This window comes from Cetorhinus maximus, chromosome 1 (assembly GCF_964194155.1).
Source record: "Cetorhinus maximus chromosome 1, sCetMax3.hap1.1, whole genome shotgun sequence".
Taxonomy (NCBI): Eukaryota; Metazoa; Chordata; class Chondrichthyes; order Lamniformes; family Cetorhinidae; genus Cetorhinus; species Cetorhinus maximus.
This window is the reverse complement of record NC_135879.1, coordinates 131,962,696-131,978,223: the sequence shown is the minus strand read 5'-3', so window position 1 is coordinate 131,978,223 and position 15,528 is coordinate 131,962,696. Positions and strand designations below refer to the sequence as shown.

The window sequence follows — 15,528 nt, the reverse complement described above, 5'->3', positions numbered from 1 at the left end:
ACAAAGAGATACGGACAGGTAAGTGAGTGGGCAACAAGGTGGCAGATGGCCAAAGTTTTCCTGAGTCAAAGAAAGAGCAAAATTTTTAACCACTAAACCCAAGAAAAATAATAAAAACACGTCAAGCATTACAAACACACACACAGACATACGCACGCGCACACACCCACACTCACACACACACACACAAATGTATCAGAAACAAGGGGAATTAGAGTCCAATAAAGGAAATCAAGGGCCCCGGTGCTTCCCTTATTTCCCGGCCCCTTATTCCTCCCCATCACCAACCCCCACCTCACACTTTAACCCTCCCCTTCAATCATGGATGATATTTTTTTTTCTTTTCAAGAATCACCATTCAATTCAAACAATCACAGAATGACCCTAACATAATGATAATTGTTGGCACCGGTTGCAAATATCGTCAGATACATATGCAGCATGGGTCATTAATATTAAGAGCAACAACGGTATGATGCAGTGTTAGTTGGTGTGTGTCCTATAGGTGATCCCACAGAGACTATTAAACAAACCAGAGAGTACAATTTTTACTTTAACAGCATCGTGCAATATTGTTAATTTGACAGAAAAATATCCCATTAGTTATTTATAACACTTTACAGACAATAACACTGATTTTAGTGACAGCCTCAGCACTCAAAAATATGGTTTGCACATTGCACCATATGGACATTGTGACAGTAAATTCATATTTTGGGGGGAAAGATTCAATTCTTGCAACCCAGCTAAACTGCTCAAGATCTTTTCCATTCTGTAGAAGAACCAGAAGACTTTCTTCTGCCTGGGTGCATGATATTATTCAATATAATTATTCCATTCAAGGGGTGTAATTGGATTCTATTTTGTTAATGATCTCACAGGGTGGAAAGATCAAAAGACTCCTGAGCAACAAAGTGGAATGATTGAACAACATAGGTCCTCACTGTTAGTGAGAAGCATTTGAGCCCTAAGGTGTCTCTGTGCAACACAACTTTTAAGAGGCTAGAGCACAAAGACTGAATGGTTCACAATTATATCTGTGTTTTCTTGATTAGCAAGTCTGAAGACTCTGCTGATTGCTACTTTCCACTACAATATATTTTCAATATCTACTATACAACACAACTTTATCAGGATATTTCAATGCCTCAAAAAACTCATAAATAGCACCAAGATAGAATGGGACAATAGGTAAGTAGACTAAAGTACAAGATTGAAGACACTAGAAAAGACTCTTGAGAATCATTGTGCAGTGTAAAACAGGTTACTGATTCACTATGAGCCCATTACACGCCCCTGTCCTAGCAATCTCACCCCACAAAGCCCGTCCACAGTAAACTTTCATCAGCAGCAAAATAAACAACTCCAGCCGTGATTCCACCCTTTGTTCGAAAGATAATTATGGATGACAAAGGCCATTTGGCTCAGTTCACCTCATCCATCCAGAATGACATAATAACATAGGTGTAAGGAGCAGGAGCCTGCTCTGTCACTTGATAACATTGCCTACATTACACCAGTGACTATAACTAAAAAGTATTTAGTTGGCTGTAAAGTGATTTGGGACATCGTGAAAGGTGTTGTATAAGTGTAGGTTTTGTCTTTCTTTCACGACACCTGCATGCAGTAGGCAGAGTGGCTGTAATAGTAGTGAAATTGGAGGAGCTGAGTGTGAGGTGAGGCGGTGAGAATGACTGCTCTTAACATCTAGGCAGCATTTCACCGAGTGTGGCATCAAGGAGCCATAGGAAAACTGGAGTCAATGGGAATCAGGGGGAAATCTCTCCACTAGTTGGAGTCATGCCTTGCACAAAGGAAGATTGTTGTGGTGTTGGAGGTCAGTCATCTCACTTTGATGACATCATTGCAAGAGTTCCTCAGGGTGGTGTCCTCAGCCTAAACACCTTCAGCTGCTTCATCAATGACTTTCCTCCCATCATAAGGTCAGAAGTGGGGATGTTCGCTGATGATTACACATTATTCAGCACTATTCCTGACTCCTCAGATACTGAAGCAGCCCATGTCCAAGTGCAGCAAGACCTGGGACAATATCCAGTCTTGGACTGACAAGTGGCAAGTAACATTCGCACCACACAAGTAGCAGGCAATGACCATTTCCAACAAGGGAGAATTTAATCATCGCTCCTTGACATTCAATAGCATTACCAAAGCTGAGTCCCCCACTATCAACATGCTGGGGGTTACCATTGACCAGAAACTGAACTGAACTAGCCATATAAATACTATGGCGACAGCAGCAGGTCGAAGGCTAGGAATCCTGCGACTAGTAGCTCACCTCCTGACTTCCCAAAGCTTGTCCACCATCTACAAGGCACAAGTCAGGAGTGTGATGGAATACTTCCACTTGCCTGGATGAGTGCAGCTCCAACAACACTCAAGAAGCTTGACACTGTCCAGGACAAAGTAGCCCGCTTGATTGACAATCCACCCACTAACATTCACTCCCTCTACCACCGGTCAACGGTAACCCCCAGGATGTTAATAGTGGAGGATTCAGTGATGGTAATGCCATTGAACATTAAGGGGCGATAGTTGGATTCTCTCTGACTGTGAAGCAGTTTGTGATGTTCCGAGGTTGTACAATGGCCTATATAAATTCAAGTTCTTTCTTTCAATTGCTGAAGACTTTGATGCAATAATGGAGTAAAGGAAAGGGGCCACACAGTAGGGCAGAATCAGAAAAGTGGAAGGTGCAAGCTGGTATATGTCGTTGGGACATGTTACAAATGTATGTATTCGAATTGACGGGCTTGAGAGTTTCATCAAAGTGGAGGTGTGGCTGGTACACCAGCTATATATCCAATGAAAATATTCTAGATGGGGGACTGCTTCCTTCCCTCCTATTTGCTTTGGTCACAAAAGTTTTTGAAATCTAAGCCAGTCTGTGTATCACAATGCAAATAGAGATTTTAACAGGCGCCTCTCATTTCTGGTATTATCAAATTTCTGTTTCAAGCTGTTTGGTCACAAGCAATAAACCTGATTCTGATTGGTTAATGCAAATTTACTATAAACTTTAATGCAATTTGACTCAGAGATTAACCCTTTTCCGGGCAGGTTTTGTGAAACTGAGAGTAGGGACAATTTTTTTTCTGTGGTTTAATTTCCTTGTATGGGAGTTGGGGGGGAGGATGGGTGTCAAAGCTAAGAAAGGCATCATTTGTTCTTATACTAGTTCTTTTTTTATTCTCCCCAGTGGTTCCTAAACACTTGACAGAAAAGGGGGAAAAACATTTCTGCTACCTGTTCCTGAATGAGTCACAACCAGTATGATGCTATGAACACATCAGAAAGGTCATGGGTCTCTCCTAGCGACGTACCTGCCAGTTTTAATCCAAATCTTGTTTTGCCCCAGGTAAGTGAGCTCGGTTTTTCTCTTGTGAAAATTCTTGTCTGTCAAGTTAAGGTAACACGTCACCTTGTTTTTTTAAAAAAAAATTCAGCCAAAGCAAGTTCTGAAAGGATTCAAGGTAAGACGTATTTATGTTTTATATATATTTAAATTAGCTGGAGATCACAAAACTGACTGAAACTGTATGGCTTTCTTCAAGTTTTCTTTGTATGGTAGTGCCAGCAGGTGCATTTTGTATTTTGCATTGTGGAAAAGTCAGTCTGTGTTCTCTCCCACAGAACATTGTAACTCTCGGTTTCTGTCATGATGACAGGATGGCTTTGCCTTTCTAAGCCACCGCGTTTAACAAATTTCTTAATGCCCACTGTTTCTTGTTCAATCCACCCTTTTTAATCATTGTGCACTTGAGAAAAGGTAGATATCTGTGCTCCTACCTCAACTGGAATGTTAGGCTGGCCTTAAGCCAATAAGGGCTCAGTGAACAGGATAAAATTACAATTTAGATTTACGGGAAGTTGCCAGTGTTGCAGCAAAATTCTGGTTTGGTGACTTTAGGGGAAGGGCATTATGAGACAAAAACTTAACTTGTTTGAGGAGAAAGGGAACCAGAAGAAAGAAAGAGAGAGACTAAACAAAGTGTGAGTTAAACCTCACAATCTTAGTTTGGGCTACAATAAGCTGGCAGCTCTTTGCTGAACAGCCAGAAGTGGGCTGAAAACAAACTTTAGGAGAATAATGCCTCACACTCTAAGACTGGCTAGGAATTTTTCCTCGGAGTGCTGCAGCTTCTGAGCTGCTATTTAGCCCCCATGGAATGCGCAGCTTAGGTCAGCGAGAGTCAGGTATTTTAGATTAACTAGGTCTAATTGCAAGTTTCCCGAAATTTCGTTACACTTTTGGTGCTCTCAAAGTGTTGTTTCAAAAAAAACACACACGCACACAAGGAAGACAGATTTTGCTGCAGTGAATAGCATTAGAGGGAGTTTCTGGGCACTCCTTGCTGAGTTAACCTTGATAAAAAAGATGTGGGTTGTATGCTGCCAAACCCTTTGCACTTCTCACTAAGTGGCAATGAAGAAGCAGACAATTGGCGTCTGAGGTCCTGAATCTAAAAAGAGGTAGGTCAAGGTTCTTGGTTATTGTTTTCTTCTCTTCAATTTTTCTCTCATAAACCAAGATCTGGTGTCACGCTTTACAAGTAAATTCTTAGAAGTATTGACTGTTGAAAATTCCTGCTAGATAGCTGTAAGTTTAGAACTTGACATCAGAAATTGCATAAAATGAATAACTATTTACAAAATTGATCCATGGCTTCAAAAATAATTTTCCATTTATTTCCTTGTGTTAAGCTCTATGAGGATTAAGAAGGAACTGCTATGTTCCAGAGTTTTTTATGTCACCAGACTGACAAAATATTGGCCTGTTACTTGAAAGCACTGTGAGTGCTGCAGGTGCCGAATAAAGCAGGGGAAAGATTGTGAAGTGTGTAGAGGCTGGAATAGAGATAAAAGTGAAAATCAGGCTAGGCACTTGAGAATTTTAAGATGTTTAGTGATATTAATAATAGTTCTGTATTTAATCATGGAATACAGTGGACAATCTAGAAATTGAATACCCAACATACAAACAATCTGGGCGTAAAGGTAAGCTTCAACAACTACGGCAATTAGCAAGATTACTGTAGATGTCAGCATATAAGTCAACCTTCAAAGGCTCAAAAAATCTCTCCAAAAACAAGATTCGACCTACTCCAAGAATAAAAGTGAACCATGAGTGTGGTTGTGGGTGGCTGTGAACCTTGTCGAACACCATGCGGGGCTTGCTCTGTGTGGCTGTATTTTAAACTCCCATGTATCTTCGCAACACAGCCTTTATCGCCGGCTTGATCCCTTATGCCCAGTTATAAGGTATCAGTTAGTAAAACATCTAATTGTGGGGTGAAAAATTGAGGCTGACAACTAATGCAAGGGTAGTGTGCTATGGCTAAAAAGAGGGGTCATCTTATACACCAAGTATATGCAAAAACATGGCTTTTGGGGGCGAAAAAAATGTGTAATCTTATACACTGGGTCGAACTATACGCCAGAAACTATGGTATTTATAAAGGCTGAGGTAGACATTCTTGGTATTATATGGTCTGTTACAAGAACTTAAAAGGTATTGCAATACTAAGAGCTGTTTATATCAGCAAAATATGGAGTGCGCGTTAAAGCATTGCTTTTCTTTATATTCTATGTGAACAAAACAAAAATGTGCACGACTCAGGTAATAATATTCCTAGAACTCTTTGAGAAACAAATACCTCCTCCTGCACCCTCCACTAGTTTGATTATAACTGACCAATGTAACGCCATGTGAGTTAACAAAAAAAATGTTGATAATATGAAATAAAATAGAAAATGCTGGAAATAAGATCCATTAAAACATGAAAGAGAAAACTTTTGTAGCGAAGGGCTCTCGCCTAAAATGTTAACATTTCAGGTGGGACCCTCCTCAGAACCAGTAACAAAGCTTTGAGCAGGTTACGAATGCTGTCCTCTTTCTATACTCACCTTTAACCATTTTATTTCTCATTTCGATTGCACAAAAAGTGTAGCCTGATTTGTACATTTCTGTTTAAAACCCTTGACTTTTTCCACTCCTCACTACCTCAGGAATTTAATCAAAATTCAGCAGGGACATTGTAGTGTCAGGTGCCACTGGTATTTGAACTCAAGTCTGAGCAGAGAGATGCAACCTGAATGGCCAAATCATTTGGCATGACTCCATGCTCTGGAGTCATTGGGCTCCACGCTGAAAAATGGGATGAGTTATAATTGTGTTTGGTTGAAATTAATGGCCATTAATGAAATTAGGGGAACAGATAAAATTAAACTACGCAATTCTAGAAAATAATTTCCTTAGTGGTAATAAATTCAAAGTCACAACACATTCAAAATAATGGCCCTTGATTGGAAGGGGGGACATCAAATGCTTGCTTGGTGGGGGATGGTGTCGGGGAGAACTCAGGCCTGCCTTTCCTGATCTTCGAGGAGTTTTGAACCTTGTGGAACTGACAGTTTTCATTGCCAGGTTTCCTGACATTGAAGGACTTCTGCAGCAGCAGTGAATTTTAAATATTTCTTCTGATTGCATTTAAACACATTAATGAAGTATCATGCCTCAATAAGGCAAGATACACAGATGCCCTGGCTTTTGCCATAAAAAAGGCATTGGGCATACGTGCAGCATGTTGCTGATGCATTCATTGTATTTAGTTCTTTAAACCCTCATCCCAGCCACTCCCGCCCCCAAAACAACCCTCACCTTCTCACCTCATGGTGGGGAGGGTTTGCAAGGGGGGGGATTCATACAATGGCCAATGATATTTTAATTTACTCAAGGAATTAACAACCAACCCACTAACTTCCTTAATCAAGCTGTAGAATGAGCATTTGGTGTAGATCACAGAATCACAGAATCACACAGTGCAGAAGAGGCCCTTCGGCTCATCGAGTCTGCATTGGCATGTGAGAAACACCTGACCTACCTACCTAATCCCATTTACCAGCATTTGGTCCATAGCCTCGAATGTTATGATGTGCCAAATGCTAATCCAGGTACTTTTTCAAGGATGTGAGGCAACCCGCCTCCACCACCCTCCCAGGCAGCGCATTCCAGACCGTCACCACCCTCTGGGTAAAAAAGTTTTTCCTCACATCCCCCCTAAACCTCCTGCCCCTCACCTTGAACTTATGTCCCCTCGTGACTGACCCTTCAACTAAGGGGAACAGCTGCTCCCTATCCACCCTGTCCATGCCCCTCATAATCTTAGGTGCTAGAACAGTACCAAGGAAAATCCTAATTTACCCACAAAACACTGCGGGATTATTTTCTATCCAGTTAATATTTGTGTTCAACAAATGTGCAGAACAATTTAGTATGAATGCTGTCAAGCAACTGTGACACATCAACAGGTCTTCAGGCCATTATCCGCCAGTGTTCACTTTCCTCCTCAAGCATTCTTTCAACTGCAACAGATAAACATGTCAATCTTTGACATTATTGCCAATTTCTATGCAGCAGTCTGATCAAATTATTTTGATACACCGCATTAACATTTTCCGACAAAAAAAGTGCAATTAAAACCTCAATATACATTTTATAAACTTAAGCAAAACCTTTAGGGCTAAAAGAAAAATGATCTTTGAAATCCCTAAAGGTTAATAGAGTATCCTTAGAACTATTCCCTTTTGTGGTTATTCTACTTGTTAAGTGGACGTTCTTTGCTGTTGTTAACCTATCTGCAGCAAACTCCCACCACCTGTATCTGCAATGCCAAAAAATGTGGGGATCAGACTTTGAGGGAGGGATTAGGTAAATTGACCAAAATCTTGGTGAAAGAGAGAGTTTCTAAGGAAACCTTACAGGAGGAGAGGGAGGTGTTGAGGTAAAGCAGTCTAGGGAGGGAGCTCCAGAGCATGAGGCATAGGTGGTGACTGTTCATGATGGAGCAAAGGAGAGGCAATGCACTAAAGGCCAGAGTCAAAATATAGACAGTGTCAAGGGAATTATTAGGTGGAGGAAGCTACAGGAAGAGGGGGAGACATGATCAAGGATGGACTCATATGAGCAGGAATATTGTTCGGACAGCATACTAGAAATTTGCCACTTTGTGTGTATGACATAAAATTTAAAGCACAGAAATTGGTCATTCGGCCCACTGGTCTATACCAGTGTTTATAATCCATACAAGCAAATATGAATTGATAATGCAATTGACAATGCTGAAATGCAGCATCGCTCCATTTGGTAGGACCCTTCATTTTCAGGCTCAGGGACCTGAGTCCTACTTTGCGTTGGATACACACTGCACATCTACATCATTAGGAACCTGCACACCAACTGTGTGCAAAGCTCCAGTTTTTATGTAAATAATGTTGGGTTTCTGTTTAGAAGATCCATTAATGTAGACTGAAGATTTTAAAGAAGTAGTGGTAAGCGTAGTTTACAGATGTCATTGTGAGTGGAAGCTTTTCTCACCGACTATGAATGAATGATTTTAAGCTTGCAGTTGGATGAGTTAGGAGCACTGCCAATATATATTATTGTCGATAAAAAATGACTTTATTAACATCTTCCTGAAATGCTGCCTGGGGAGCTGAATGAGAAGTGGTGTCTACTATATGTAGGGGCACAGTTATCACCATTACAAACTGTGCATATCAGGCTTGACTATGATCCCCTGCAGAATTCAATAGTCTGCCTAAGTTGATGTGACATTAGTCAATTTCTGAGATGCTGTCATGCCACTGCAAACTATGAAATCCTACTACAGCTTTGAGGAGCTGAGCAGAGAACATTTCCATTTTATGCTAATAGCCTGATCATGTACAATGACTGAATTATCATTATCAACATCATGTGTGCTCTGATCAAAGGCAGGTCCTTTGCCCATTGTTTGCTGATGCTTTATCCTGAGCCATTTTCTTGGCAGTTTGAGTGAATTATATGGAAGAGTATTGAGTGAGCAGCTAATGAGAAACTAGTGAACTGACTGGGTAATCACACATGTATTTGTACACACACTGTACCAACCATGGTGAACTAATTGTTCCTCTAATTCTGGCCTCTTCTACACCCCAGATTTTAATCACTCCACCCGTGCCTTCAGTTGCCCAGGCCCTAAACTCTGCAGTTTTCTTCCTACACCTCCCATCTCTATACCTCACTTTCCTCTTTTAAGATATTCCTTAAAATCTATCTCTTTGCTTTTGGTGATCTGGCCTAATGTCACCTTATGTGGCTCAGTGTCACGCTTTGTTTTATAATGCTACTTTGAAGCGCCACGGGATGTTTCATTACCTTAAAAGTGCTATACAAATATAAGTTGTTGCTGTAGTTGTGGTGAGTTGGTAATGAGTTAGGCTTCTTTTTATATTGCAGCCTAGATCTTGGGAGACCGGTCCACATGCCTTCCTGCATTTATTTGTGTCAGCTGCACCTGTGAGTCTTACTATTTCATGCAAGCACAGAGTGGCAGTGACAATTTGGCTGTTGTGCAGGCACATAGCGCTAGCATTGTGATGTCAGTGGAAAGTGATGTTACGATGCCACAACTGGGAATCACTGTTAATTAAGTTGTTAGTAGAAAGAGACCTGGTAACCTTACCATTTATGGCTCTCCGTTTGGAAGACCAGGAATATCAGAGAAGGACCTTGCCACTCTGTCAGGGACCAGGGCGTATTAGGCAAAAATTCAATTAAAAAAAAAACAAATTACTGCAATTTCTTGGCTGCCATGTTTCTGACAGCAATGATTGATCTGTGATTAATTGCTGCTGTGAGACTGGCATTAAAGCCCTAATACCCCTTGGTTAAGTATGCCTGCTTTGTGCAGACATATTTATTATAGGCCCTAGTAAAAGTAGAACATTTGGGATTTCTGATCATCCCACCAGTCCAGTATCTTTGAGTAAAGTATGGAGGCGGGTCCAAGAAGTGCCATGAAACAAAAGGAGCAGAGACCCAGTAGAACTGGTCCCTAGTCCAAATTCTTCTGTTGCCCTTCCCTGCCAGAACTGGTTTCCCAAACAGGAATTTCAAAGCCCATTTTCCAGTAAGGAAAAGCAACAAGTTTACCATGATTATAAAATACCTTTTATGCATCTGGTGCCTTTAACGAAGCTGAAGTTTGACTCTATCCACACTAGTTAACTCCATCCCATTCAGTAAGATCAGCACTTGTATAGTTTTCAATGAGAGCTCACAACCAATTCTGAGTTAGGAGAGGAGGAGGGTTAACAAGGAAGTAAAATTATAACTGCCTTCTCACGTTTCTGTGCCAATGTAAAAAAAATCACAACAAAAAGAGATCTGGGTACACCTAGACCCTGCCAAGATCAGGCACATCTTCTCTGTGGGTTTCTGAAGACAATGTGGCCTTTGTAAGCCTCAGAGATGGGAGGGTTTGGTAACACAAGGAACTTGATGGTGCGCAACCTTTTCCTAATAACTGCTAACACAACAGCCCAAGCTTTTGACTTTTTATCTACTGAAAAACAGTATTGATCTCTTTGTTTTTCTGTTGATGACCTCAATACTCTAGATTATTACTTTCACAGTAAGGGATGTAGTTTCTTGGTTTCACATTTGAATTTTTTTCAGGGGAACAGTAACTATAATTATAGACTTTGTATCTTTTTTTAAAAAAGGACAAACTGCTTCGGTTCCTTTGGGTGAAATGAAAGGCAGGATTCAGTTAAAATTAAGAAGTCCATTAGAAAGGATGTTTGCTTTTTTTGGGGGGTGGCTGGAGATGTCCATTTCAAAATAAGCATGAGGGCTCCCTCTCCTTCGCCCATCATGTTGGAGTACAGTTTTATAGGCCAGTATCCTGATACCTTAAACAGCTGGCCAATTTTCACATACTGAAACCAGTGACTGCTAACAATTACTGGACCGATCACATGGGACAAACACAATGCTACCCTCTGCCCTGATATTTACATATGGAGTACATTCTAGTGGGGGGGGGGGGGTCACTAGATGGCTGTTAAGAACAGGAACCTTAGCTGTTAATTTCCTCTCTCCACCCAATGGACATTGATAAGAAAATGAGGTATTAAGATGGAGATGAGGAGCAACTTCTTCTCTCAGAGGGTCAGGAGTTTTTGGAGTTCTCTACTCCAAAGAACCGTGGAGACTGAGTCTTTGACTATGTAAGATAGACACATTTTTGAACTATAGGGGAATCAATTAAGGGTAATGTGGCCGAAAGTAGAGTTGAGGCCAGGATCAGATCGGCCATGACCTTACTGAATGGCGGAGCAGGCTTGAGCCATCAGGCCTACTCCAGCTCCTATTTCTTATGTTCTTATGTAAATGATTCCAACCCAAACTGACACATCCAGCTTAGGACAGGCTAGGAATCACATTTGATGCTGTACTTGTCTGTAACTGATGTAATTTAGATACAAGCAATCAATTCAGTCTGAATGAATAAATACATTCTGAACTTTCTCCCTTTAGAAAAATGTAGAGCTTTTTTTAAAAAATTAATTCTCAAGTTATGTTTAAGACTGGGCTAAGGAAGCATTTATTGTCCAACCTTAGTTGCTCTTGAGAGGTGGTGGTGGTTCTTTTTGAACCACTGCAGACTATGTGGCGAAGGTACTCCCACAGCGCTGTCAGGTAGGGAGTCCCAAGATTTTGGCCTAACGATGATGAAGGAATAATTGGCATGGTGTGTGATTTGAGAGTGAGAGATCTATTGAAGGTCATGGTGCTCCCATCCACCTGCTTTTTTAGCCCTGTTCTTCCAGGTGCTGGAGGCCAGAGGTTTTGAAGATTCTACCAAAGAAACCATTGTGACTTTGTGCAGTGCATCCTGTAGCTAGAACACACTGCAACCACGTTGTGTTGATGGTGGAGGGAGTGAATCTTTAAGATGATGATAGGATGACAATCAAGTGGACTGCTTTGTTTCTTATTTCTTGAGTGTTAATGCAGCTTCACCCATTCTGGCAAAGTGGAGAGTATTTCATCACACTCCTGCTGACTTTGCCTTGTAGGTGGTCGAGAGGCTTTCAGAGTCAGGAGGCAAGTCACTTGCTGCAGGATACCTAGCCTCAGACCTGTTCTAATAACCATGACATTGATGCGGCCAGTTCAATTCCATTTTTGGTCAATCATGACCCACCAGGATGCTGACGGTGCTTATACGATTGAATGTCGAAGGGAGATGGTTATGCAATCTCTCTTGCTGGAGATGGTAATTAGCAGGCACTTAGGTGGCGCAAATGCTACTTGCCACTTAATTTGCTGCATGTGGGCATGAACTGCATTATTTGCGGAAATGCAAATAGACCTGACCACTGTGTAATCGTCATCAATTGCACCACAGAGATTGGGAAGAGCAAAAAGCAAAATAATGCAAATTATGAAAATCTGCTACAAAACAGCGACCAGGATTTTCCGGCCGCACCACAGCGGGTTCCCTAGTGGCAGATGTGGTGAGCCATTCAAATATCCGTTGACTTCGACGGGACTGGAAGATTCCACTGGTGGGAGAGGCCGGAAAATTCTGGCCTGTAAATGCTGTGGTCAAAGAGCAGGTCAGGCTGCTTCTGTCAAAGCAACATGTACCAGTTGGTATTTCAGATATAAATCTCCTTCACAACTGAAACATGTTTATAAGGGACAGAACAAGGGAAAGAACAAAGGCAGAAAAAAAGTCACTCAATTATCACACACCCAAGAAAAGACCTGACTTTGCTGATGACACAAAGATAGGTTGGAGAGTAGGTTGTGAAGGAGGCACAAGAAGTCTGCAAAGTGATATCGATAGGTTAAGTGAGCAGGCAAAAATTTGGCAGGTGGAGTATAATATGGGAAAATGTGAACTTGTCCGCTTTGACGGGAAGAATAGAAAAGCAATACATTATTTAAATGGGAAAGATTGCAGAATGCTGAGGTACAGAGGAACTGGCTGACCTGGTACAAGAATCACAAGAAGTTAGTGTGCAGGTACAGCAAGTGATTAGGAAGTCACATGGAATGTTGGCATTTGTTGCAAGGGGAATCGAGTATAAATGTGGGAATGTTTTGTTACAATTGTACAGGCATAGGTGAGGCCACACCTGGAGTACTGTACAGTTTTGGTCTCCTTACTCATTAAAGGCAGCTCAGAGAAGGTTCACTCAACTGATTCCTGGGTTTATCTTCAGAGGAAGGGTTGGACAGGTTGAACCCCTGTCCTTTCAAGTTTAGCAGAATGAGAGGTGATCTTATTGAAACATATAAGATCCTGAGGGGGCTTTACAGGGTGAATGCTGACAGGATGTTTCCCCTTGTGGGAGAGACTAGAACAAGGGGACACGGTTTAAAAATAAGAGGTCGCCTATTTAAGATGGAGATGAGAAGAAATCTTTTCTCCCAGAGGGTTGTTATTCTGTGGAATTCTCTTCCCCAGAGGCCGGGTCATTGAATATCTTTAAGGCTGAGCTAGATAGATTCTTAATTAATGGTGCTGGGGGGTGAGGTGGGGGGAGGGGTGTTGTGGTCATAAGTTGTAGCAGCCTGTTTTACGCCCATTTTTTTCAATGACCCTGAAACTGTAAAGAAAATGAGGTGCTATACTTGAGGCTTCATCGGGACAATGTAGAAAGTCAAACACAGGCAGGTCAGAGTAGGAATGGACAAGAGAATTGAAGTAGCAAGTAACTGGGAGTTTGGAGTAGCACTTGACTAGCAATTTAAAATAAAATCTGGGGGAAGTGTTAAACGACTGCTGATCTATTATCATACATTTTACATGACTGCAAAAAGCAAATTTCACCCCATAGAATGACCTGTGAAGTGAGAAAATATGAAATGGTTAAATGGCCAAAATGAATTAAAAAGGAAGCACAGTGAGATAAATTATAGAAATAAGAGATGGTGTTGAGTCACCGAGAAGAAAAGCCAGAAGAAAATAGGTCGGTAAAATGAGAAGCATGAAAAATTGATCAAGTGGAGCAAGCTTTACCAACATAAGAGACTGGTGGAAGAAGAAGATGGGCTGACAACAAGGATGTAGACCACCCCCATGAAGATAATGGTGGGTGGTCTCCATCTATAAAACTGACCTGTTCACGCCGCCATCCCTTGGAATGCCAGTACACCCATCCCACACTGTCAGCCCATCCTGCCAGAGAGAAAATGGGAGTTTAAGGTCAGAAGTTTCTGAAGTTGATAACAAGACTGATATCAAGGCTGCAAAGTGCAATAGAAATCAACATGCTTGCTCTGAGCTTTATTGGAAAAGTGTAGAAGGGTAAAAACAGAGTGGCCAAAGAATTGAAGTGGCAAGTCCCACGTGGCTGGGATTTTCCAGCCCCAGCGCAGCAGACGTGGTGGCCCATTCAAACTTACATTCACTTCAGTGGGATCCCGCCAGCGGGAGGGGCCAGAAATTTCCGGCCTTCGGGTTTGAGGGGACATATGCCCGACAAAACAGGGAGGGGTGTTCAGCAAAGTGATCACCAAATCTTTAATGCAAGTCCCCAGGGTCTGTCCCTCGGTTTGTACAGGGGCAGCAGATTTCAATCAGGGCTACCTTTAGGAGAACCAGTGGGGAGCATCTCTGGGTTTGGGAGGGCAGAAATTGGTCAAGGTTTCAGCTTCATTGCCGTACAGTGATTTCTGCTGGAAAGCATATGTGATCAGATGCTCTCTCTCTCTCTCTCTCTCCATTGATGTACTGAAGGGTACAACAGATTGGAAGGCTGTCCTTTAATTCCTGGTACATACGCTCAGGCCAACTGAAAGGATAACGTGGTGAAATGAATTCCGGCAATTTCTAGCTAGTTCCTGGAGGAAGTAACTCCACAAAATCAAACTGCTCAAAATGCAGCAGTAATTACCACTAAAAACTACAACCTCTAGTGCTGGACAGTCAGAACTTTCCTCCAGTTAATTATTAGGGAGATTGAAGCTAATGCTTCCAAACCTCACCACAAACTCCACACCCTAGCTACTGACTCCATCTCTCTCCCTGGCAATGGTCTGAAATTAAGTCACTTTGTTCACAATCTTGGTGTCACATTTGATTCCAAGATGAACTTCCGACTTCATATTCGTGACATTACTAAGACTGCCCATTTCCTGTAACATTGCTCCAGAACATTGCTCAACTTCGCCTCAGTCTCAGTTCATCTGCTGCTGAAACCCTCATGCATGCCTTTGTTACCTAGACTCAACTATTCTAACACACAGAGGTGAGGTGAGAGTGACTGGCCTTGACATCAAGGCAGATTTGACTGAGTGTGGCATCAAGGATCAAGGCATCTAGCAAAACTGGAGTCAATGGGAATCAGGGGAAAACTGTCCACTGGTTGGAGTCATACCTAGTGCAAAAGAAGATGGTTGTGGCTGTTGGAGGTCAATCATCTCAGCTCCAGGATGACACTGCAGGAGTTCCTCAGGGCAGTGTCCTAGGCTCAACCATCTTCAGCAACTTCATCAATGACCTTCCTTCCATCATAAGGTCAGAAGTGGGGATGTTCGCTGATGATTGCACAATGTTCAGCACCATTCGCGACTCCTCAGATATTGAAGCAGTCCATGTCCTTATGCAAGACCTGGACAATATTCAGACTAGGGCTGACAAGTGGTAAGTAACATTCACGCCACAC

The 15,528-nt window shown here is 41.9% G+C and overlaps 1 protein-coding gene across 5 annotated transcripts in view; it reads left to right on the top strand.

Annotated features, from left to right (window-relative positions):
* Positions 1–15,528, top strand: part of rbm47 (RNA binding motif protein 47) — a 259,787-nt gene that overhangs the window by 65,383 nt on the left and 178,876 nt on the right. For 3 of the 5 annotated variants that reach the window (XM_078546637.1, XM_078546656.1, XM_078546665.1), the window contains exon 2: positions 3,218–3,376. The gene's annotated coding sequence lies outside the window, so the exon portion shown is untranslated. Of the gene's footprint in view, positions 1–3,217; positions 3,377–3,918; positions 4,492–15,528 lie in introns of those variants that run through there. The other 2 variants (XM_078546647.1, XM_078546673.1) reach the window with 1 other exon arrangement.